Source organism: Drosophila arizonae, chromosome X (genome assembly GCF_054131065.1).
Source record: "Drosophila arizonae isolate 15081-1271.41 chromosome X, UAZ_ARI_1.0, whole genome shotgun sequence".
Lineage (NCBI taxonomy): Eukaryota > Metazoa > Arthropoda > Insecta > Diptera > Drosophilidae > Drosophila > Drosophila arizonae.
In genome coordinates, this window is record NC_142927.1 from 10,985,121 (window position 1) to 11,010,312 (window position 25,192).

General features: G+C 36.9%; 1 protein-coding gene across 17 annotated transcripts in view; it reads left to right on the forward strand.

Annotated features, from left to right (window-relative positions):
* Positions 1–25,192, forward strand: part of mamo (maternal gene required for meiosis) — a 198,562-nt gene that overhangs the window by 23,934 nt on the left and 149,436 nt on the right. For all 17 annotated transcript variants that reach the window (XR_016270985.1, XM_089473909.1, XM_089473907.1 and 14 more), the window contains one exon: positions 8,746–9,597. The gene's annotated coding sequence lies outside the window, so the exon portion shown is untranslated. The remainder of the gene's footprint in view (positions 1–8,745; positions 9,598–25,192) is intronic.

Consider the following 25,192-nt stretch of genomic DNA (forward strand, 5'->3'; position numbering starts at 1 on the left):
CCCCCCTCTCTCTCGCTCTCTCTCTCTCTCTCTCTCTCTCTCTCTCTCTCTCGTGGGTCGAGCGAGAAGTGCGTTTTCGAGTGCACTTCAACAAAATACAAAAAAAAAAAAGAAGAAAAAGAAATGAAACGCAATGCAACAAAAGCAAAAGAGAGAAAATACAACAACAAGAACAACAACAGCATGCGACTATACTTTAAATGCCTCGTCCCACTGTGCAGCGCCCCCTACGCCCCGCCTCACCCCGCCCGCACGCCTCTGTCTCTTTGCGCTGGGCATTGCCTACTTGTTGGCGCACTAAAATGCGTTTATGCATAATTTTGTAGGGCCTCGCTTTTCTGTTCTCCTCGTGCCATGCTATTCCCCATACATATACATGCATCTATATATACATGTATGTGTGTGTATATAGTGTAGGCCCTTGGCTCGAATGGGCGCGCCTCGACGTGGCTTTTTAATTGCAGTGCCTGCGACAAAGTTTGCGACATAAATTATTATTAATTATTTGAGGCGACCCACTCCCTCTCTCTCTCTCTCTCTCCCTCTCTCTGTGTGTGTGTGTGTGTGGATGCGTGTGTGCCACATATCGATTGCATTTTGAAAGAAAGCAAAAAAAAAAAAAACACGCCCAAGTGGCAGCTGACGATGCCGCCAAATGCGTGCTCAAGTGTTTGTGCGAAAGAAGTAGGCGGCATCAAACGCACACACACACACACACACACACACATCAGCACACACACACTCTTTCAATTGACAAGTGACAATGCCCCAAGTGGCGCCCTGTTAAGAGCCTACGCAATATGCCATCAAAGGCTTAGCTTCCTTCACTTGGGGTTCAATGCAGGTCATCGGCGCAAGATGCTGTTTAGCTAAAGATCTGCACATCGTTTATATGGATTTTTATAGAGTTCATACTGAAATGCAGTGCTGGAAAACCAGTCAAATATTACTATCCTAGTAATTTCTGAAAATCTTAGTCTATCTATTCATCTTCATCTAAAATGCAAGAGTTATTTACTCAGATAATTAAAGCCTCGCAAATGCTAATCCTTATTTTAACAGTGTTGGTAAACTATTCAATTAGCTATTCAGTCTACATAAGTTTACTATCTGTTAGTAAACTTATATTTTATATAGTAGCTAAGCTCTCAGCTGGAAACAAACTTTCAATTTGCACCTTATCCAGTGCTACATAGAGCTACACAGAGCAACAGTGTTGGTAAACATTGTTGTATTTAAGGGCGAATGGCTTTAAAACGCCCCTGGATAATGTACAAAAACAATGTTGTTCCACATACAGCTTGTCGCGCTATCTAAGCCAAGCCTTGCCTGCCAGTGTTGGAAAACAATGTTGTAGTTGACTTTATGAATACTTTTATGACAAATGCCAGTTCGACTGTCAGCAGTCGATTGCCTGCGTATGTGTGTGTGTGTGTGTGTGTAGAAGAAACTGCTCGATTTGGTCACTGGGCAAGAGACAGAGGGACGAACGGACGGACGGACAGACGGACAGACAGAGGCAGTTGCTGGCTGGTTCCTTGCATTCGGTTTCCCCCTTTGGCGGGCTCACTTTATTTTCATTTTTTTTCCATTTTTTTATTTCTTGCGCGTCTGCAATATTTGCATAAATTATTGTACAACAAACAATAATTTTTTTTTTTTTTTTTTTTTGATATGCAGCCCTTGCCCTGCCCGCTTGCATTTTATTTTCCAGAAATGACGTTGTGAAAAAATGCAACAAATGTTGTTGCTGTAGAGCGTATCAGTGACGGAATTCCTGGAAGAACACATAGGCAGAAAATATTAAAAAAAAAGAAGAAAAAAAAAAAAACAAAAATAAATAAATAAAAGTACAAAAATAAACGACAATATTAAAAGTAATGCGAAAACAACAAGAACTGCAACTAGAAGAAGCAGGAGAAGAAGAAGCAGCAACAACAACAATGAGCTGGCAACATTGTTGTCGTCGCTCTCTCAAAAGTCAACGTCAGCGACGAAAGAATTTGAAACGAAGTCGACCGAGTGTCGAGTCTCGAGTCTCGTCAAGTCCAGAGCTCAGGCCTTTAGCTAGGGAGCAGAGACCCAATCGAAATGCCCGCGCAATGTCAGCAATTCGGGGCGGTCTTATTATTAATTAACTATAAACAAATATTTTCACTGTGCGGCCAAGTATGTGGTGGCATGTGCAACACTGCCCATGTGCCACAACTGTGGACAGTTGTGCAACACTGTTGCTACAGTTGCTAAATATGCTAAGTGCAGCTAGGTAAACCAACTCAACATCAATAGAAACGATCTTTAATCAAATAAAATATGTATATATATTATGCAGTATTTTTATATTTTCATTTGAATATTTTTATATTATAAATGAATATTTTTATTTTTATTTATTTTATTTTTTATTTATTACTTTTAAATTTTTCTATGAATATTTAAATTGCATGGAATTATTTTATGATTTCAAACATTTATTATATATTTTAAATTTAATTTTCTTAAATTTTCACTTGTCTAAATATGACATAAATAAATACTAAATACTAAAAAATATGAATAAATATATATAAAAAAAAAATTGAATATAAAATTTTTAAATATTTTAAATTTTCATTAAACATAAAATATTATAACTTAATTTTTTTTTTTTATCTAACTACTACTATTTCTTTTTATTATATTATTCTATTATATATTCTTTATTTTACGTGTTTTATTATCAATAAAACAAACGTATTTAAAACAAAAAAAAAACAAGTAAGAAAACTCTAGTCGAGAGTGCTCGACTAGATACTACCCTGAACCCAACAAATAAAAATGCTCATTTAGTATGGCTGAAATTTCAATTTCGATGTATTTAAAAATATAAATAAAATACCAAACTCATTTAATAAAATATAAAAATATTTTGAAATAATTAAAAAAAAATTAACATCAGTTGCATCGACCGGGATTCGAACCGCGACTCCTCGGTCGAGCGTCATGCTGCTAACACACTAGGCCACCTCACTCCTGCTAGTGGCGCTGGCAAAACTCAAATAGATTTACTGCTGCAGCGCCATCTACCAAAACTAAATGAAACTAACTGCTGATGTGATTCTAAGAATCTGCTAGAATAACCAAACTATTAAAAACGCACATAAAGTATAGTTAAAATTTCAATTTCGGTGTATTTAAAAATATAAATTAAATAGAAAACGTATTTATGAAAATATAAAAATATTTTGAAACAATTAAAAAAAAAAAACATCAGTGTTGCACCGATCGGGATTCGAACCGCGACTTCTTGATCGAGCGTCATGCACCTAACACACTAGGCCACCCCACTCTTGCTGGAGGCGCTGGCAAAACTCAAATAGATTCACTGCTGCTGCGCCATCTACCAAAACTAAACGAAACTAACAGCTGATGTGATGTTTTTGTTGTAGCTGCTGCACGTGCGTTTGTTAATTGGCCAAATATTTGATTATTTTTTATTAATTTTCGACTGAACGGAATTTAATGAAACTTTCAGCATATGATCTACATATTATATTGAATATTTGAGAAATTTGAAAAAAGAAAAATCATTCACAATTAGCTATAGAGGCACCTGATTTGAACTTGAATGTTTTTACTCGATAAAAACATAACGGGATGATTTATCGAATTTTAAAAGCAAACTCGACGTCCGCGCTGTATATACGGTCATTTTAAAAAAAAATTCAAGTCTCTAGCTCTTATATCTTCGGAAATCGACGCGTTCAAACATACGGACAGACGGACAGACGGACAGACGGACGGACGGACAGACGGACAGACGGACAGACGGACAGACAGACAGACGGACAGGGCTAAATCGACTCAGCTCGTCGCCCTGATCAAGAATATATATACTTTGTGGGGTCTGCCACGCCTCCTTCTGCCTGTTACATACATTTCAACAAAACCATTATACCCTGATTTCCCATTTTCAATGGGTTCAGGGTATAAAAATGGCTTTAAAAATAAAAATGTAAATTTATAAAAAAAAATACAAGTATATAATAAAAAATAATAAAAATAAATAAATAAAATAAGCAAAATTAATAAAAATAATACAAATATTTTATTAATTTATATTTTTATTTTGATAAGCAAAGAATTCGAATGTTTAATTTTTTTAGGACAGTATTATTCATCAAATATTTATTTGTTTTATAATTTTTTTTTTTTTTCAAGCAACTAATTTTATTATATTTTCAATTTTTAGTTTCCTATATTTATATATTCCTGTATTTCATTTATTTATTATTAATATTTATAATATATGTAGTTCCTTAGGTTCATGCTAAGCATTTTTGGTTTAAAGTTGTGGCATACTTAAAGGATTTATGCAAGCAAATTAATTTACTATGATTGTTCAGATACATGTCGCGACATATATAACTATGAGTACACATACAACATATATCTCAGATATATACAAATATTTCTTTGGCTTATGTCATTAAATCAACTGACGCTAGATGTGCTTGTGTGTGTGTCTCTGTCTCTGTGTGTGTGTGTGTGTGCTTGGCAGCTATCTCATATGCAAACTGCAATTCCGTGACATGTGCCCTGTTACTCGAGCTTCGCAAACTGCATTTTTTTTTTGTTTTATTTTTTATTTCTCTGCATTTTCAGGCAGACTTCTAAAATTTCATAAATTCAACGAATTTGTCGCACAGCCGTCAACGCTCGACTGAGAAATTCCGCAGTTTCTAATAAACGCCAAGACAGGCAGTTTCTCTTGTTGTTTCTCTTGAAAATGAAGTAGAAGAAGAAGAAGAAGAAGAAGCAGACGCAGAAGAAGCAGCAATGACAGCATATATAGAATGTTGATATATGTATGCGCACATAACGATCGCCTTCCATGCACAGTTGCTGCTAAAAGTTGTGCAACCCAATTGAATGCAGATGATGTTGTTCATGATAATTGCATAAATTTATTGTCAACAGTAGCAACAGCAACAGCAGCAACTGTCACGCATGCCACAACACGAAAATGTGCAAGAGGTAGAGGCCGAAAGTAAAACTAACTGAATGTCCTTGCCAACCACTTTAGCTGCTTATCATAACTGGGCAGGGAGCAACACAATCGATAAGCAGAAACAAGATAAAAATAACAATAAATGAGAGTGTATGTGTGTGTATCTCTGTGTGTGTGTGTGTGTGTGCAAAAAGAAAACGAAATTAAAACGCAAGACGACCGTCGCATTGTCAAGAATAAAAACAAATTTGTATGTGTGTATGCAGAGACGTTGCTGCCCCATTTCAAGTTGCAACATTTCACCTGCGACTTGTGTCGGAGGGGTCGTCTGTCTGCTAGCATTAAAAAATATGTCGATGCCATTCTTTAGCTGTGTGTATGTGTGTGTGCAATGGCTGCAACTTCAACTGTTGATGCAACACACACTCACACTCACACTCACACAGACATCAAACAGCTGTGCAGACATTTTAAGCAGCTAGTCATCAGGCTGTCGTCGTTGTCGCGGGTTTGAGCCTTCGTCTGAGTCGCCTTCCACGCTGTGTGGCATGTGGAAAGAGAGAGACCGAAAGAGAGAGAGAAAAAGAGAGGAAGGGAGAGCGAGAGCGAGAGCGAGAGGGGTCGCTTCGCTTATTGTAAGGTGCCACAACAGACAGCGTCTAGTCATAGACATATTCTGTGCGCCGTGTTTGGTATTTACCAAACAACCTTTGTCTGCGACCTCGCCCCCCTTCACGCCACTTCACACACAACTCCCTCATTGCACTTGTCTTGACTGTCTGGCATTGGTTTAGCTCCCGCTCTGCCTCTTCCCTGGCTGCCCCTCTGTCTGTTCGCCCTACCCCCTACCCGTCCGTCTGCCTAACTGGCATTTAGCCTGGCTGGCCTCTGGTGCGCCATTCGTTGCGCCTCGGACTGTGGCAAGCTTTTATTAACTGTCTCTGCAATACAAATACTTTTCCATTTGCAATCAGAGTTTCTTTACAGTGACAGAGTGCCTTAACATGCTGTTAACATGAGCTAGAGTTTCTCTATAGTGATAGAGTTTGGCATGCCATTGCTTAACAGTGCTTTAACATGCCATTAACATGATCTTATAGCATAAATTCCTCTCATTTTGCACTCTGAGTTTCTCTACAGCGATAGAATTTGACATTCCATGGCCTAACAGTGCCTTAACATGCTGTTAACAGTAGCTAACAACATAAATTCCTCTCCATTTGCTATCAGAGTTTCTCTACAGTGACAGAGCTTGGCATGTCATTGCTTAACAGTGCTTTAACATGCTGTTAACAATGTCTTCAGCTTTGCTCTAACTTTTCAAATTAATTAAGCAGTATGTGCTTTTTTTTCTTTCTCCGCTTCAAGATATTTTTCTTGAAAATTTTATAGACGTGTTCTTCCCTTCCTTTTTCGCAGACATGTTGAAATCGCATTTTTATGTTGCAGCTAAATTCGTGACTAAACTTATTTTATTGCTTTTACTTTTTTATTAAATGTGGCCTTATCTGACCTTTCTTTCTCTCGCAGAGTCGTGTTTTCTATTCGAAAATCACGCATAGTTAAGTAGGATCTGCTGTCACTACTGCAGACCTGTTGCTAAGCTTCATGGTAGAGCATATTCTAATCGAATGTGTAGACCTGTCGTGAGGCACTGAATACTCATTGTAAACCTCATTGTAAACCAATTTGTAAATCATTCAAGTGTGATATATCTTAAAGCTTACTGACTGAAGGCCCAACCCCAAAGTGGTAAAGCGCATTGTAAGCTTACCAGGTATATGACAAAGCTTCAGTGTTTACTCCTTAAGTTGCTGAGCCTCATTATAAAGCTCATTGTATGCCTGATTGTAAGTCACATTATAAGCTCCTCGGTAATGTACACTGTAAGCCGATTCGCCACTCAGTTATGTAAACCATATTGTAAGTCTAGCCTAATGCTGTAAATTTTTAGCCATGAAACGCCATTATAAGCCACATTATAAACCAGTAGATGACTAAGAAAACGTTTAGCTATACAATATTATGAATTTATTCAATTGCCCGTAAGCCGTTTGAGTTGTAAATCTGCTGATTAGCCGCATTGTAAACCGCATTGTAAGACCCAGTTAAAGCTAATAGAGTTTCTGTTTAAGCACAACTCATTGCAATAACAATATCGCCTAATGCAATTATCTAGTTAACGAGCGTTGCAATCATTTATATATATGTATATGTATGTACCCATATTTATAGAGCCAAGAATTCAGTAGACAAATCTGCTCGAAATACCCATTAAAAATTTATGTTTATATGCAAATATTCACTTCCTGTTTGCATAATTTTCGCTGTGAATAAATTAAATGCTATGCATAATTTAGCTTAAAGGAAATCTCTTTGCCATGAACTTGAACTTTTGCCGCAGACAGACACAGATAGAGAGAGAGAGAGAGAGATAGATAGTGCCAGAGTGAGAGAGAGAGAGAGAGAGAGAGAGAGAGGGAGGCAGAACAACCTACTTATGCGGCAAAGTAAAAGTTTTTCAATGCCAGCTCAACTTTTTAGCTGCTGTTGCTTGTTGCACTCATGATGTTGATAAAGTTGATACGAGATGCTGCCAGCTGATTAAAATATATATGTATATATGTATGTGTTACATTTATATATATATACATATATATAGAGTCAAGAGAACAACTGAAGTTGAAGACAAAATGACGTCATGCAGCACAAAAGTTGGCAAAAATTTGCACTATTTATGCATGTATGCATGTGTGTGTGTCTGTGTGTCTGTGTGTGTGTGTGAGCTCATAATTCAACAGTTGACATTGTCGTTGTGACTTTTCAGCGTCATAATTAAGCGTGCCACATGTTGCACCAACAGCAACAGCAACAGCAACAGCTACAAATGCTGCAAAACTTTTCATGCATAAGCTTTATATGTGTGTTGCCCCCTCTCTCTCTCTCTCTCTCGCTCTGCCTCCCTCCCTCTCGCTCTCAGTGTCTGTCTGGCTGCACTTGTATCGCAGGGCACTTGAAGCAGCCGCAGACATTCACCAGACTTTTTGAGACAGCGTCAGACAGCAACAACAACAACAACAACAAACTAGCAAACAACAAACAAACAAACAAACAAACAAACAACAACAATAGTCCATGGCATTGGCAAAGTTTTTGTTGTTCTACAACAACAAATTTACGCTAGGTAATTAAAATAGTGAAAGTTTTCAGTCAAATTGTTGGCTGCACTTTTTAGCCAGCCCACCCAACCACCCAACCACCCAGCCACCCACCTCATTTCATTTTCACTCACAAACTCTATGTCTCTCTCTCTCTCACACACTATCTCTGGCATTTGCCATAGCCTACATTTAAGCTTTTCCGCCTTGTTGTTTATTGTTTGTGTACTTTTGCCAGAGTTTGCTATTGTTTTCTTCAAGTTCTTGACTCCAATGAGCTTTCAAACAAAGTGTGACCGTATTTGAGATATTCAACAAATTTGGGAAAAACAATTCGATAATTTTAAAGTAATTTCGTGAATTTTTATGCCCACTCAATGAAGTGAAGGGAGTATATTGGTTTTGTACAATCCTGTCTGTCTATTTAGTACAGTATATATATTGTATATGATATTGGGGAAATCGAAAAAAATACTGGGTAGAGCAAAACTCTATCTATACATATATATATGAATAAATAAATATTTCATTATTTAGTAATAGTGATGAAATCTTTTCACATTCTAATTAAAAAACTCTCTTTCTTTTTCTTTTCAGCATATTCTTCAAAATTCTAAATTTCAACGAAGAAGAAAGCGTGTAAAACTTAAAGAAAATCACAATCGAAATCTCGGCGAATCGATAAGCGAATCAGTTGTAATACGTTTATCGATAACAGCAGCAGCAGCAGCAACAACAGCAACAACAAGTATCACACGCTACAACTCTGGCAGCGCTCTTCGGCTATTGATAAAAATAAAGAACAAGCATTCTCACACACACCCACACACACACACACACCCATCCATACACACACATGCATTCTCTCTGAAAAGCAAACTTGACGAAATATTTGCAACCAACTGGACCAATTACATTTTTATCGATAAATAAAAAAAAGCAAAAAAAATAATATATATATATATATATATGACAAGCGATCGACAAGTAAGAAGAAGAAGCACTTTAAAAAAATGATCATAAATTGAACAATCTTTGGGCAACAAATCTTTCGAGCTCGAAACTTGGCACAAATAAAACAAAAAATAAACCAAAAACAAAATATTAAAAAAAAAAACACAAAAAAAAAGAGGAAAAAACATTTCGAAAACGATTCATTTTCGGACAGTGTTGTATAACGTGCTACGCAACAGTTTTCGGTGTGCAAAAAAAAAGCCAAAAAAAAAGTAAAGTGAAAAAAAATCAAGCTAAATCGAAATCAAACCAAAAGCGACATTAAACAACAACAACAACAAGAACAACAGCTGCAGCAAGAACAACAAGAGCAAACGCAACAACAATTACAACAACGACAACGGCCCAAGAACAACAACAACAAAATCAATTGAAAATTGAAACTTATGGATTGCTGGACGGGTAACGCCCGACTGGCGAGTGTTTTAGTTTAAGGTAAGTTCTGGAAATTCTCATCAATATATCTATATACACATATACTAAATACTGAAATAATCTAAGGGAAATATATGTTGAATTTATGCTGCGGAATTCCTATGATCATTGAACTATAGAGGGAGATATACCTCGACCATAATATATTATATTATTACACATATTGTAATAGCATTTTATTTATTATTATTATATTGAATGGAATGTATAGCAACAACACTTGGCATATGGTATAAATTATAAAAAAAAGGTATTGTCATATAATACCTTCTCAAAAGATAATAATGCCATTGAAAATTATTCGCTAATTGTTTAGGAAAGTAAGTTTCTATCTTCTCTTATCGGTCATATCTACTGCTGTTACATCAATAAAAAAAAAATATTTTTATTACTATTTTTCTTATACATATATTATGGAACACAATTGACTTTGATGGTGTTTAGTGTTGTACTGATTGTACTTGTTCTTCTGAGCTCGGGTTTCTATTTTCTATTGCCGATTTTTTAAGACTCAGCATTGGCCTATTAAATATTCTTATCCTATCGCTGAATTTGTAAGACTTTGGGTTGGTCTATTGATTACTCATAACCTATCTCTCTAAGGCGTTTAGGCCATGAATGAGTATACTATTTTTTAAATTTTGGTCTTTGCAATTTTTTTTCTCATTATCGTTAGAGAAATGATCATTATTGCTTATGTTTTTATTATTAACACATTCATTAATATTCTCATTAGTCAGAATATTTTTTTTTTTTTTTACAATTAAGTATGTAATAAAAAAAAAAATACTCTCTCTCATCACAATTATCATTATCAAATTCATTATTATTCTGAAATATTTTAACAAATTTGTCAAAATTCCAATCTAAATTCAAAATGTTAATGGAATAGCAATGCAAATACAAGGGCGGCTGCCCAGCAAATGGGGGCGTGGTAGCAGTTTTTTATTTTCGTATTTTTTTTTATATTTTTATAGTTATGTTTTTAGTTTTACTTTTTTTTAATTCATTTAATTTTACTTATTTATTTTTATTTTTACTTTTTCAAATTTTGTTTTTAATATTTTTTTTTTTATTTTTACTTAATTTTATTTTTATTTTTTATTTTAAATTTAAAAAAATAAACAAAAATATAAGAATAAAAAATTATATTTTTATTTATTTTTTTAAATTTTGTATTTTAATTTTAATCTTAATTTTTTTTATTATTTCTTTTGTTAGTGGCTTTGTCAATCGAAAAGCGCTCGAGCAACAGCTGACACTGTGTGTGTGTGTATATGTGTTGGTTAATTTTTGGCTGCTGCAATTAAGGCATACACACAGACTAACACACAAACTAACACACACACTCGCCTTTTGGCTAATTGAAGCAATTTTTGCAATTGCGCAAAATACAAAAAAAAATTCAAAAAACAAAAATGACAATTAAAATTGAAACCTTTGCAGCCAAAGGCAATTGTTGTTCACACAAACACACACACAGATATACATATGTACATATATGTATGTATGTATGTATGTAGGTATATATGCATAGGTATATACACACACATTTGCCTGCTGTTTCGCTGCGATCTTTTGCATTCACTTCCCATTGTCAAAAGCCAAGCGCAGACGTCGCTCACTTCCGCCCAACAACAAACAAGCAAACAAATAGCAGCAACAACAACAACAACAACAGCAACTAGCTAACAAACAATTGCTGTTCGTCTCGCTCGGCCACGCCCCGTTGCCTGTTCGCCTAGCCAAAGCGTTCCATTACCAAAACGTTTCTGGCGCCGACCTTGGCCTTGAGCGCACTTCATGCCATTTGTTGTTGATTTCTGTGTGATTGCATTAATTCTTTACATTTATCAATATGAAAAATGTATATATATACAGAGAGAGAGAGAGAGAGAGAGGGAGAGATATTTCTATATGTTCTCATTTGGCAATTGGGTTGGCTTTGCCTTTGGCTTTTGGTTCCCAGGCTGCCCAAATGCGTTGGCTCATTAATAAAACGTTAGCACCGTTAAATTGCCTCGCTGCAGAAATTAACGTCTAATTGATGAAATGGCAAAAGTCAAATGGAAACTGTGGAAAACTGTGCAAAGGCGAGGAAAAGCTTGGGCGAACAAAAAGCCAACAACAACAACAACAACAACAACAACAAAAAGGTTGTTTTGCTTATTGATTGAAAAGCAAAGGCAATGCGACTGCAATGACTGCAGCATCCAGCAGCAGCAGCAACAACAACAACAACAACAACAGCAACAGTTGCTCATGTGCAATTTATGCGCAGCGTGACAAATCAATTTTGTTTTAGTCATTTTTAGAGAGTTTTGCCAGCAGTTGCGCTGCGTTTGTTTGCCAACAGCAGCAGTAACAACAGCAACAACTGCAGCAGCAACAACAACAGCAACAGCAACAGCAACGACAGCAGCGGCAGCGGTTGGTAGTTTCGCACGCTCGCAACGGCAAACAGCGCCGTTATCATCAGCATAAATATGTGACATTTGCGAGTAATGGCAAATGACGTTCATATCGAACAACCAAACAACCAACAACAAACAGCAACAACAATCAACAGCATTAACAACACTGGCAAATAGTTTTCATATTACAGTTGCAGTTGCCGTTGCAGTTGAAAGGTTGCAAATGTGACGCGCCATGAATGCCATAGGTATCACTTAGCGCAAAGGTATCGATCAATCGATAACATGCCGATAGTATTACAGCATATAGGCTCTCTTAATTTATATACATCGATCAGTCGATAACATAATGTTAGATCGATAGTGTTAGATCGACAATATAGGCTTCACTTAATGCAACAGTATCGATAAATCGATAACATTATATTATATCAATGTCAGTTAGGCCGTACTTAATTCTCAATCATCGATCAATCGATAACATGTCGATATTATTCTATTAGAACAATGCTATACAGGTTTCACTTAATTCGCAAGTATCGATTAATCGATATTATGCCGATAGCATAAATCAAGCGAATGCAATGTGAATATCACTTAAGGCAGAAGTATCGATTAATCGTTAGCATTATATAATTTAACTCAAAAGTATAGACCAATCGATAACATATCGACAGCATTATATCAGGTCAATGCAATTATTGAGCTTGCTAATTTGCAATTATTTGAATATTTTCATAGATCTACATCCAGATTCACACTTTTATAAAATACATACGATTTTGAGGCTTTAGCTCCACAGATGTACGAGATATACTTACTTCTAAAGCTAATCTTTTATGTTATTTAATCGATAACAATATAACGGGAATAGCTGTGGATGTTTTACAGGGACCTTAAAAAACTTTTGTAGTCTCTATATCTTATGGGTTCTGAGATCGACGCTTTCACACCTACGGACAGACGGATGGATAGACGAACAGAGCCAAGTGGATCGAGTCTGTCGTCCTGATCAAGAACTTAATGGGTTCTGCCACGCCTCGTGCTGCCTCTTACATTCATATAACAAATCGATGATGCCCTGATGTGCTTAGATATTATAGGACAATAAAATATTGTTATTTTATCTTTAACATTGTTTTCCTGATATTGTATTTTTTGTTGCACAGAGTCGCAGTTGCTTGTCTCGACTTCTGGGCTTTTTCGCAGGCTCCAAAGTCGAGAAAAAGTCGCATGCGTAGGCGAGTGTTGCAATCGGAGCGAAATGTGCTTGCCGCAACAGAATGCAATCGAGGTGCTCAACAGGCACGTTTCGCAGCAAATTATGTATGAATACATAATGTGCATATATACCTATATAAATATGGATATGCAAGTATCTACATATAGACATATATATATATATATGCATATAGGTAATTGCTGCTAATCATTTGGCGTGCGTGCTGCGTGCTGTTGCCGTTGCAAAAGGTGGCGCCTCCCTGAGCACGCTTTTTCGATTAAAAACAAAAGAAGAGAAAATGTGTTAAAAAAATAGTGTATAAAGCAAAAAAAAAAAAAAAGAATGCAATAAATAAATAAAAAATTATAAATAATTATAAATAAATAAGCGTCATGTGTTAATTAGTGCGCTGCTCGCATTGCACAACCGACAGGCGCTTTACAACACTGTGCGTAATTGTTGCTCTGAATGCGGAACTGAATGAATCACAGATAAATTGCTCACAACAGCTGAATGAACGCATGTGAATCGAAGCTGAAGCTCAATGATTGAATGTGCGCAGAGCCAGAAGCGAATGGCGATAAAGTGTTTGGAAAGTGCTATCGAAATCGAGTGAGCAATGCACTTGCTCAGGCATGACTGTTATCGCTTTGCGTGATTTTTAAGCGCTTTTGTATTTTTGCTAACGCATAATTGAGATAGATAGTCATCGAGAGAGAGAGAGAGAAGGGAGAGAGGTAGGTGACCTTAAATATGCCATAACATCAAAGAGATGGCTATAATAAAGTTATCGGTGGCATTGTATCGATATCTTGTGAGCAAGCTATAGCACAGCTATCAGATGAGTTGATGGACTTTGGGCTTGGTCTAATATGAGTATGTGATTAAATAAAAGTCTCTTAGTATCTGGTGTATATGGAGACGATAACTATCGATATATTTGTTACACAATATTTTATGGATACTTTCTCAATAAGCTAATATCGATTATATTTGGACCAGAAATAGGAAAGCGATAGACTTTTACCTTGGTTTAAGCTGAATTCTTGCTCGACAAGTATCGAAACACGATAACTATTCTTATCTATTATATATGTATATCACCGTGAAACATGAAAGCTAATTTGATTGATAATTGAATTACCAATATAGATCATATGATTCATAATCATCTATATAAAAATATCAATATTAAGAATCTGGCATTTATTATTTTATTGAAATGAGTTATGATCGATAGATTTCGAATCCGACGGCAGCTGAAATCGAATAGTAAGTAAATATTTATGCAAAGCCCGCGGGCAAACAGCCTCAACCCCCATGCGAAAACTCAAGAACCTCAAGGTTGTGCGTGTGCGTGTGTGTGTGTGTGTGTGTGTGTGTGTCGCTGACAAATGCACAAAATGCATAGCGTGGCGCTTTAATAGGGCGGTGGGTGCAAGCGAGCACGAGAAGGGGAGGGGGGGGGGGGGGGGGGGGGGGGCGTGAGGGCTGAAGCAAAGCGCGTGCAAAACGCAAGAAGGAAGTGATTAATAAGCAAGCAAAGGCAAACAAAAAAAAAAAAAAAGGAAAAAAAGTACGCGGACTGCTTAAGAGACCGCAAAGGAAGAAAAAAGAGACCTGCACCAAATGCAAATGCAATGCTAGACCGAGAGAGAGAGAGAGAGAGAGAGAGAGAGAAAGGGCAAGGGAGAGAGATAGATAGGGAAAGAGGGAGAGGTAGGCGTTAGGCGGGAGGGGGGTGCAGCGCAGTGAGAGCGTGCGCATGTGTTGCATATGCAATATGGTCACCCTAAAACGGCATTTCTGACACTCTGCGTGAGTGTGTCTGTGTGTGCGTGTGTGTGTGTGTGTGTGTCTGTGTGTGCGTGTGTGTTATCGTTCGCATTGCAAAAAACTACAAACTATAACGCAATTACATGCAGCAGGTACCGCCCACCCCCCTGCGCCCTGCTCTGCGCGGCCACGATTTCCTCTGCCAGCCAACCACTCACCTACGACTCATTACCCACATACACACACACACAAGCGCACACACACGCACAGCTAACACAGTTGAGTCGGCTACTTTCTCGCTCTGGCGCATGCTCATGCGGCTTGCCATCTCGCTTGCACCTTAAATTGTAATTGCATTTTGCGTGCATCAATTATTGCGCATTTCTCAGTTGCGTTGTTCAATTGTTGTTGTTGTTGCTGTTGTTGTTGTTGCTTTTATCTGGGCAGTCGCCTTCTAATTTACAAAGCAACAACGACAAATATTGTACAATAAAAATAATAATAGTGCATAGCATTAGCGGAACACAACAGCAAAAAAAAATACACATATATAGAAACATAGACACACACACACATACGCACACTAATGCATATGTCGATATAGCTCGTTCAGTTCATTTGGCAATTGAAACATTTGGAAACTGTAGAACAAACTGCCAAGTGGAACCGAGTGAATTGAACAGTAGTTGATAGTTGGAACAAATGGAATGAATAGCAGTTGAGATTTTGCGGAATAAATGGAAAGAGAAACAAGTGGAAGTGGAAAATTAGAAAGAGCAAAATTAGCAGTAAGAAACATTTGGAAAGAGTTATATGAAACAAATGGAAACCGAAATACTAGCAGTTGAAACGCTTGGAAACTGAAACAGCGCCAAATAGATAACATTGCAAATAGAGAAATTATAATAAGGAACATTTTCAATATTTAGCAATGCAAAGGAAAACAGCAACAAATGAAATAGAAACATTTGAAACAGAAACATTTGAAATGTAAAACATTTACAAGAATTTTTAAGTAAAAATATTTTCAATTAGCAACACTTGAAAACAGAATTATTTGAAATATTTTTACACAGAAACACATTGAATCTGGAACGTTTGAAAACTGAAACATTCAAAAAGAGACATACATAATGCTTGTGAGAAATATCCCAATATATGAGACATGTAAAGAACTATATTTGCTTATATTAGTGTCGGAACTAGTTCATTCATTTAAAATTTTGGAAGTAGTTCTTCTTCTTTAGGTAGTTCAGTTCTTCATACGTTTTCCTAGTGCTGGAACTAATTGCGATTCATTTAGTACTGCTTCTTCTTTAAGCAACTCTTCAAACGTTTACCTAGTATCAGAACTAGTTCATTATTTGAATGTTTTAGTCATTTTAGTCTTCTTCTTTAAGCAGTTATTCAAAGATCGCCTAGTATCAGAACTAGTTCATTCGCCAAAAATGTTGGAAGTAGTTCCACCTCTTCTTTAAGTAGTTCTTAACACGTCTGAGCAAATGTCGGAACTAGTTCATGAATTTAAAGTTTTGGTAGTAGTTCGCCTTCTCGTTTAAGCAGTTCTTCAAAGGTCGCCTAGTATCAGAACTAGTTCATTCACCAAACATTTTGGAAGTAGTTCCACCTCTTCTTTAAGTAGTTCTTCACACGTCTGGGCAAATGTCGGAACTAGTTCATTAATTTAAAGTTTTAGTAGTAGCTCTTCTTCTTCTTCTTCATTAGTAGGATTACCTAGTGCCGGAACTAGTTGCCTTTCAGCTAACATAACATATTTATTCCGTTTGGAACCAGTTCATGCAGCACATAGAAATTAAGTTCACGAACAACATTGCGTATGCGTGTTACCATTACTTGACCGCTGAGAAGCGCCAAGAGAGGCGCTAGTCGCACTGCGTGACACATTCTCTGACTGACTTTTCAGCTATTAGCAACAACAACAACAACAACAGCAATGTTGACATGCAAGCAGCGGCTGACCCATTGGCAATTAGCATTTGGATGGAGCTGATGGAGCTGCAGGCCAGGTGCCAATGCCAATTTATCTGATCGCTCGAGGTACAGTTGACGCCCCACAGCAGCAGCAACAGTCATGAATAGTAAAAAGCAAACACTGGACGCTTGCGTGCCATCGCTGTGTGTGCGTGTGTGCGTGTGTGTGTTGGTGTGTGTGTGTGTGTGCAATTGTGGATTAATTATAACCAAGGACTCACAAGATACAAATAAAGATACAAATGTATCTGTAGCTCGTATCAGCGCCGCTGTGTACGTCTGTATGTCTGTGCATGTGTGTGTGTGTGTGCGAGTGCACTTTCCGTTGGGCCAGAACAAGGTTAATTCAGTTAGCCATTGTTGTTGTTGTTGTTGTTGCTTTAATTACGCTTCGTTACATAATCATTTCAACTGATGACACGCACACACACACACTAGCCGAGGCAAATATGTATTAAAACCTAATTTATTATTTCTTCTATTTAATTTGGCGCTTTGGGAAAAACAGCTTTAACAACCCGTTGACAGCCGCTCCTAACAGCAATTTTTTACCCTCTTGTTTTTTTTTTTTGTCGCTAGCAAATGTTTGGCATAAAATTTCTTTGGCTGTTTTATGGCATTTGGTAGCCCTAGAAATTTCGCATAAATCCGGTTCTTGTTTTTTAAGCAACTTTCTTGCTGCCCCAGCGACAACTAAAAAAAATAAAAAAAAAAAAAAAACAACTTTATATACACATAAGATTAAGATTAAATACAACAAATATATAGTAAGGGGCTAACTAGGTACCTTTTATCTACAACAACAACAACAACGAACACAGCAATTAGACATTTAAAATTTCACCAGGCAAAAGAAAAAACAAGTAAGAAAGCTCCAGTCGAGACTGCTCGACTAGGAGATACCCTGAACCCTCCAAGCTGATATTCTAATCATTCTGCACTTCTTTTATGCACACATACATACACATGCATCCACACGCACGCATAAGCCTGCGCTCTGCTAACTGCGCAGTAAGCAGCGACTGCGCTTGGGCTGCGCTGCAGTGTTGGCAATATTATGAGAATTTATTTGTTAAATAATTTCTTTTGTAGACATATGATCTTAATGAAACTTTCAGAGCGTAATCATATGGTGAATATGTGTGTATATTCCAAAGCCCAAGTCTCTAGTATTTGAAATACGCTTTTTACAAAAGTGAGGGTGAGGGGGTGAATTTAAGGGTGGGGGGTAAATTTTAACAAAAATCGAAATTGTATAAATTGCATATAAGCATACATTAAAAATTTGGAGACTCTAGCAATAAGGGTGTAGAAGATATAATTTTATAACTGGTTTTCGATAAGGTTTTTTATCGATAAAAAAAGATCGGGATGAGTTATCGATTTTTAATGATAAACTTGATATGCGCGCTGTAATTACGGACATTTTAAAAAAAATTTGAAGTCTCTAGCTCTTATATCTTCTGAAATCGACGCGTTCATACATACGGACGGACGGACGGACGGACGGACGGACGGACGGACGGACAGACAGACGGACAGGGCCAAATCAACTCAGCTCGTCGCCCTGATCAAGAATATATATACTTTGTGGGGTCTGCCACGCCTCCTTCTGCCTGTTACATACTTTTAACAAAACCATTATACCCTGATTTCCCATTTTCAATGGGTTCAGGGTATAAAAAATTAAAATTAAAATAAACTTCGTCTTCATCCATCGCTCATTGCAAATTTCCCATGGTCAGAACTTTCGAAAGTTTTGCCCCTTTTTGTTTTGTATTTTATTTATTTTAATTTAGTTTTTAACACATTTTTTTGTGGGACTGCATAAATTTGGCATAGCTAATAAATAAATAAAAAGAAGAAGAAGCAGCAGCGGAAAAAAAAGCCCATTCGAAGTGCTCATAATATTTACAGGGTATGCTAGAGCTATGAGCCATGTTGAACAGAGAGAGAGATAGAGAGCCATAAGTAATTGTTCGTACAGCTGTTAGTACAACGAGCAAAGCCAGCAGTCGGGCATTACCGACTACAGAATACTCATTGAAGGTTGAACGATTTTTCGATTTGTCACACCCACAAATGGGATACATATATATCGTAGAGTGTGTCCATAATAATTGAGTTCTGTTTAGCTAAGTTTGAGGCTCTCAAACTGTAAGAGACTGTAGGACAGACATTGTGCAAAGCCAATACACTCACTTCACTCCCTTCACTCACTTCGTCAATGACTAAAGAAATATAAAAAGATAATGAAAAGTTGAATTTGGAATACACAAGACTTTTGCTAGAAAGAGAGGGAAACAGAGAAAAAAAAAAGGGAAAAAGTATTAAGGAATAATTAAAGACAAGGAAAATGTTTTAAGAACAGCAAAAATTTTGTTGTTGTATAAGTAAAAAATATATATACTACAATAAAATATATAAAATAAATATATGAATATATAAAATATGTATAAATTATTTAAAGAAAAGAAAGAAACTGTTTAAAAATAAATTACCCTTAAAATGTATTTACACAAAAATTTACAATATGTGCATAAAATATATACATATATACAACTTATATGCATATAAATAGCAAACAGCAAATAAAAAAATAAAAAAAAAGATTAATTTACTGCAACTATTTCGCTAATGATGATTCAAACTCGCTTCGGGTTTCATATACAGTTTGAATGCCTGCTGTAGCTACTATTAATCAAACTTATCTATGCCACGCCCCACTCTGCGCCCACGCAGATATGATAATATAATGGTATTTATCGCCTATTTGGCTGACTTGTACAATATATCAATAATGCACAAACCAAAATCTAGGCCTGAGCACTTCTATTTACTTATCGCAATCAATAAAAAAAAAAACGAAAAAATAGAAAAAAAAATTTTAACGTGAAGAAGAAGAAGCGAAGCACAGCTTGGGCAGGGGCTATTAATTCAATGCGGTAGGCCCAACTATCAAAATACACACATACATACATACATGTGTATACAAGCGAGAGGAAGAAGCAGAGGGGGAGGAGGAGGAGGAAGAAGAAGAGGAAGAAGCAGAAGCAGCATACACAAAAAAATTCGCGAGTCTATTGAACTTTGTGTTACAACAGCAGCAACAACAACAACAACAGTAGCAAAAAAAATATATATATAAAATAGTTTTGCGCAAACGCAACAACAACAATAAGACACATGAATTGTATATAAACCAAACGCAAAAAAGTTCATTGAACTTGCGGCGCAATCTGCCTGTTGCTGCTGTTGTTGTTGCTAGTTTTACCCGAAAGATCAACGACACGCACAAAACAACAACAATCATAGTCATAGGCCCAACGCACGCACCAAAAGCCAATGAACTGTCGACGTCGCGACGTCGACGCCGACGCCATAGCTCTGCTAACCGTAGACAAACATATAGAAAAAACAACAACAAAAGTGCGTGAGCCACGCGTCAGCGCCAGCAACAAAAACAACGCACGCAAAAAATATTCGCAAAGATCGACGCACGCACCGCAACAACAAATTGAGGCCGGGCCCCACAAACACAAAAAAAAATACGAAAAAGAAACAGAACACAAAATGTTGCCAAAAACTCAGGCAACAACAACAAGAACCCACACCGTTCGCTCGCTCGCTCTCGCTCTCGCTCTCTTTTGGCAACTCGCTCGCATACGCACGCACAATTGGCAAACACTTCTGCGCGCTCTCTTTCAGTTTGCCCGCCGCTCTCTCAACATTTCAAAGTCAAGTTGAAGAGCAACAAAGCTGACGGCCGTCGCTGTGTCTGCTCGCCAGTGTTTGTGTGTGTGTGAGTGTGCATGTGTGTGTGTGTGCTTTTGTTTCGTGATCTTTTTCGCCCAATTTGCGAATTCTCTTTGCGAAATTTGCTCTGTGCGTTTGCTAGCGTTGCTGCCGCTGTTGAAGTCGACGTCGACGTCGACGTCCACAGAGCCGTTGGACGCTTACGCAATTCGCATGTTTGGCAAACATATGGCCCCAAAAACAAAATTATTATATGAGCAACAATAGCGAAACAAACGTAGTAGAAATAGTAGAGGAAGAAGAAGAAGCCAAACATGAAAAGAGAAATAATAACCGTTTTGCACTGTTGTCGCGCTTTATCAGCGCACTAAAGCAATTTGTGTGAAGGGGAGAGAGAGAGAGAGAGAGTAACGCACGCTGTGCGTTTCCCTGCACTTGACTCTTTCTTTCATGTGCTTCTTCTTATTTAGCTCATTTACTAAATGTATGTACAGCTATTCTACAGACTATTTGCTGTGTGTGTGTGTGTTTGTATATGTGTGTGTTATCGCACAAACACACAAAATTGCAAACTTTTGCCGCAGCCCTCGCCTTGGCCCTTGCCTCATATCAAGCCAAAGGCACGTACATTGCTTTATTAGAGAGAAACTATTTCTCTAAATCGCTATATATAGAAAGAAATCTGTAAAGCCAATCAAAATATTAGTAATAATCATAATAATATATGGGGAATAGCCAAATGAACATTTTTAGCTGCAAATTCAGTTTGAGTGCATAACGAAATATAAGAAAATATAAATATATATGTACATATGTATAAGTAGTAAACTTTTAGATATATGTATATATAATTTATATACACATGTACATACATACACATTCCTGATTATAGTATGTAATAAATGTAATATGCCCATTAAAATTTTATTTCTTATTTGACCAAAATACAATTTCTTTAACAAGCTCTAAACATACATATTATATAAACATTTATTTTCAAATATTTTGCAAAATTTAAGTTTTACATTTTTATGCACATTCATGAAAGTGAAATGAGCATATTGGTTTAGTTCCATCTAGGGGCGTGGCAGATCGGCAAATGCATTTGCAGGTATCTCGGTATCCATGTATATGTATTAACCCTCATGTATTCCTTTTAGTTGGTATTTTCTTTTAGTAATTGAATATTTAAAAGACGCATTCATGCAAATATATGTATGTATATATGTATTCATGATCCCTTCCTATATAGACTCCCATATCTCGCTTGGGGTTTTCGTTTTTATTGGCTAACTGCAAATTCGCATATCGTTTGTCTTGGCCAATTGCTTGACTGCAATTGATCTTTAGCTGCTGCGCTGATCTTTGGCCAACATTTTATGCACATTTTTGCAGCTGTCCAAAATTGAAAAAAAAAAAAAAAGAATAACCAAAAATATAAATATGTAAGTAAATAAAAATGAAATTTATATTTGAGTGGATTCGCATAATTTGTCTTATGTCGCACCTTTTGAACTGGCGGCAGCGCGTCAATTAATCAATGCCAATAATGCAGCCGTGTGTTCAATAGAGATGCCAGCCACGCCCATTCAGGCAGACCAAACACTTCCGCCTCAAGAGGGGCACGGGGAGAGAGCGAGACAGAGAGAGTGACTAGTTGGAGCAGCTGTTGATTTTTTGTTGCGAATACTGCGAAACATATGTTCTTATCTGTATCTGGCAGATACGTAAGTAGGTCACAGACAAACTACAAGCACACACACGCACACGCGCACACATAGAACACTAATGCGTATACGCACTCGCGCTCGCTCGCTCGCTCGCACGCCGGCTGCGTAAATTGCGTATACGCAATGTGTGTCAAGGACAGATATGTGCGAAATTTTTATTATTATTATCATTGTGGTCGTTGTTGTTGTTGTTGTTGTTGCCGTTGTTGTTGTTGGGTTTCTTTATGATTTTCAATGTTTCAGTCGCTGTACGCTGCTGCTCAACGCTAAATTTAAATGACAACAACAACAACAACAGCGGACAGCAATCAGGCACCTAGTGAACTAATTTGCGACTCTGTGTGTGCGCGTGTGCGTGCGTGCGTGTGCCTCTGCATGTGTGCGTGTGTGTGTAGATAGCATTGAATTTCAACTGACTAACGACCCGCTAGAAACAGTTTTGCGCGCTGGCCGATCTTTTATTTTTTGCACAACGCACGCCCACGGCCAAGCCAAAGGTCAAACAAAGCCAACTGCGAAAATTTCTCTTTTTTTGTTTTTGTTTGTTGTTGTTGTTGTTGTGTTTTTGCATTTTTAAGCGGGCGCACGCGGTTTGGACAGCTGTAATAAAACTCGAATGAGTGAAGCTGAAAATGCTCCAGCTATCTATGTCTATCCCTTTCGCTCTCTCTGTTTCACTCTCACTCTCTCCTTTTGGCATTTCTTTCTGAAGACAACAGGCAAACATTTTTCATAAATATCTGTCAAAAGTAGCTGCGTGAGTGAGACTCCATTAGATAGTCTGAGATATATGAGATACAGCATATAGCTGTCAGATACAAAAGTAGCTGTTAGCTATACAGGGTCGGGACTTAAGGGTTTTCTTTGATATAGAAGCATCTATGTCATACATAAGTATCTCTTATTTAATATATTCGATAGTTTAGTCTTCCATCTTTGAAATACTTAAATACAATAAGTTACCCATAGCTAAATAATAGCTTATAAAACTCTATTCTATCATTTAGCCGTCAAAGAAACAAAATGGCCCCAAGCTAAACTATCTAAGATGGCATAAAAAAATAAATAAAAAACAGAAACAATGGAGAGTATGATGGGGCATATCTGCTAGGGAATAAGGAAATATACATTTTACTAATAAGTACATTAGTTGGTATATGGACTATAATATTTTATATAAATAATCAAAATAGTATATATACACATACATACATATATACAACTGTAAAAAAATACCATAAAACCTTAGCTTAAAATAAAAATCTTAATTGCACAATTAAATGGCGTTTAAAACTATAAAAACGTATGTATGTAATATTTAAGTTCATTATAGTGTTAATTAATTTATATAATAATTACGTTTATAAGCACATTATTAAGTTTAAAATCAAATTAATTTTACAAAATTAAAGCTAAAAATATTTTTTATAATTTTAGATACATTTATATATATTTTTATAAATTAAATATTTAAAAAATATATATTTTTATAAATAAAATATATTTTTATTTTTATTATATAAATATATTATATATTTTTTACTTTACTTATTTTAATTTAATTTGTATTTCTATTCGTATTGCTCTCTCTATCTCTCTCTCTCGCTCGCTATCGCATATTCTTTTGGTATGTCAAATTTCCAATTGGGTCGCACGCATCGCAACTTCTGCTGTTTGCGAATTTTTTTTTCTTCTTTCATTTTTGTTGCTTTTTTTCGCAAATGCGTCGATCGCGGAAACGAAACAAAATGATGTTGTTGTTGATGTTGTTGGCGCTGCTCTTAGCCTGTGTGTGTGTGTGTGTGTGTAAAGCAACGAACGCATTGCGTAATCGACGCTGCTCGTCGCTGCGCCTTTGCAGCTTGACAACACAGAGCAGCGCTGTCAGCAGCGGACGCTAGTTAAGTTCAGTTGGACGCTTAGTTAGCGCCTACATGTGTGCAGTCTATCTTCTATGTGTGTGTGTGTGTGTTTGTGTGTGTATGTGTGCCCATGTGCTGGCTGTGTTTATAAAAGCAGTTAGAAGTCAAATGGCGCTGCCTAGCTGCGCTCTGAAGCAATGCCAAAGCAGGCAGCTTTCGAAAGCGTGCACATGTTCGCATGTATGCATGTGTGTGTGTGTGTATGTGGGAGCTTTTGTCAGCTGCTTTTCGGCGTCATGCGTAAGCGGCTATAAATTTAGCAAGCACCAAACAGAATTAGCAACGGCAAAGGCAACGGCAACGGCAGCTAAAGCAGAAGAACCAGAGTCAAAACGATGTCGTGGGCTGCGCAGGCGTCAGCGTTGCCGTCGCTGCCGGCATCGGCATCAGCGTCAGCGTCGACAGTGACTTTTCGCTTTTTGTGTACAGTTGTTCATTTCATGCCTGCTTTTTCGGCCGAACGCGGAATAGAATTCTTCTTTTTTTTCTGTTTCTATTTTTTTTTTTTTGCGAAATTAGCAACAACAAAAACAACAGCGAAAATCTAACAGCGAATTCTTTTTATTTGCCATTTTATTTTTTGCCAGCTTTTTTTTTTGTTTTTTTTTTTTTCTTTTATAGCGACGCACAAAAGCGCGTTAAGTTTAGCCTATTGAGAACTACAACAACAACAACAACATGGCAGCGTATTTAGGTCAAACGCTCAGCGCTGGCAACTGCGTGCCGATTGGCAAAAATACGAAAAAAAAAATGAGAAGCGAAAAAATTAAATTTTTTCTTTGC